Here is a 2338-nt window from a genome sequence, read left to right as displayed (position 1 = left end):
GCTAGAGATGACTTAGCAGGGGAAGGAGGAAGTCGTACTCGTATTGAAATCAGTGACGCGAAGCACGGCCCATTGTACGTAGTACCTTCGGTAGTACTCAGAGACCTCGAAGGGAAACTTAGCACAAAGCTACCTAGCTAGCAATAATGTCCGTAATGTTGAAATATACAGCCTAGCTATTTTCATTTGTTAAATTTTATTTTCACATGAGTTGGCTAGCGTATCCGTTTAATATGGTATCAACCTAGTATCTTGTCTCAAGTTCAATCCCACGTTTACGATCTATCGTATTACCTTCCTCAAGGTGAGGGGGGCTGTTGAAATATATATACAACCAAACCGTTTTTAATAGTTCAAATTTTTATTTGAGTTGACACCAAACGCACATTCTTGACCTAGATCTTGACCACATTTAGAAACTTACTACAGTTGAAATTAACCAAGAGAGATGTATCTACAAGGTCCGAGACATAGCATGCTTGAACACACAGTCAAACAAAGGCACCCGTACTGGTGTCTGGTGAAACGCACGGACACACGTAACAATGTCGCATTTTGTGGATCCCGTTCTTTCAGCCGGTCAAGCCGTCACACCACCAACACCAAGGTAAAACGTACAAGCTAACGTTTACTCCCGGCCATTCCGGAGATACTGCGAGATCCATATAGAGTGAGTAATGTACTGCACCTAGCAGATGTACGTTAATCGGCATGTGTACAGAACACCGTAGTACCGTACACGTACGTACATCAATCGGTCAATGCATTGAAAGCAAGCGGAAATCAAGCAACATTACAGCAAAGACGATTTTGCCGTAACATATTGTTTCCCCACTACCAGGCTGAATTGCCATGCATCTTGCATTCATCGATCTCTGATCGAGGACTGAACCATGAGTCCATGAATTGTGAATTGAAGGTGGAATTGAAGAGTCAAATGTACGTACGTACGTGGTGCAGCATCCGTATTCAGTAGTGTGCACTACACTGCACCATGCAGGGGTCTGACATACAGGGCCCCATGATGTGCTCCATCACTGCCACAGGTGGCCCGCCCTGTGCTAAACCATTAGTTAATGCTACGCAGGAGTAGTACCTTTCTTCTGAACCTCTTCTTCCATCACCGGATGAAATTGCAATTTCCACCAGTTCGTTCTCCTTGCATTGCATAAACCACCATGTGGATAGAATCTATCTAGTTTCCACCGATGTTAGTTTAATCAATTGCACTTTTCACCACTTCATCATCTAATCAACTATTAGGCCGTGTTAACAACAAGACCTAAGAAAAACCTGTGACACACTGAACTGAACAGATCATAGGAAAATAATTGTATGTACAAAAATTATGATTTTTGCATATACTTTATAGGGTATTTTTGAACATGAATTGTACAGTCATAAGTTTTATTTAAAGAAAAAATAAAATAAGAATGAGTTCATTAGCTGTATATTTTGTTAAATATTTCAGTTCTATAATTAATATTCACATGCAGGTTTTTTATACCTTGTAAGGAATCGCCAAAAAATCACTGTGATTCATTCAGTCTATCACCAATATTTAATATGTAAAACTATATAGACTAAAAAAATTGAGTAACCATTGATGCTTCATATCAAATTTGTCCATCACATCCTAGTGTATCCACAGAAAAACTCGTAATCTTTGTATGAACACTCATTTTTATGATCTCTAAAGGTTCTATATATTTTGACATCAGTTGAAACATTGGCATGCAGGGCTAGCTGTCAACTTTGCTTTCGACGGGGCTAATTAGTTGATTAGATGACCAAGTCGTGGAAAGTGAAACAAATTAAACTACCAGTTCGTGGAAACCAAATATTCGTGCAAATAGTGTTTTGTGCAACACATGGATAAGAAAGTGGTGGAAGCTGCAATTTCTTCCTCGGACCGCTTCCTTTCCCTATTGTTACCTAAAATCTGAATAAAAAACTATGCCTCTGTTTCTATGAATATAGTGCACACCCATTTCTAAGATGAATTTTGACCGGAAATTTTTTGCAACAAAATCTTAATTATAGTCTACGTAATCAGTCTCGTTGGATTGTGACTGAAAATCAATTTCTAAAGATGCTAATTTTATACCAACAATTTTTATACATTGGGGCGATTTTTGGTGAAAGAAAAAACACGAAAAACGAGAGTGTGTTATTCAATTGATTGGAGGGAGTACTAGTGTGGTACTGGCTAGTGCGCACACACAGCTACAGTTGTACAGACAAAAGCTCCCGCAGGACCGGAGAAACTGAGGGTGCACGGCAGCACACGGTCCGTTGCGCTAGGTACCATGTAACGGAAAAGTTGAGGTGGCTATCT

Source organism: Lolium rigidum, chromosome 2, assembly GCF_022539505.1.
Source record: "Lolium rigidum isolate FL_2022 chromosome 2, APGP_CSIRO_Lrig_0.1, whole genome shotgun sequence".
Lineage (NCBI taxonomy): Eukaryota > Viridiplantae > Streptophyta > Magnoliopsida > Poales > Poaceae > Lolium > Lolium rigidum.
The sequence above is the reverse complement of the archived record's forward strand: the minus strand, read 5'-3'. Positions refer to the sequence as shown.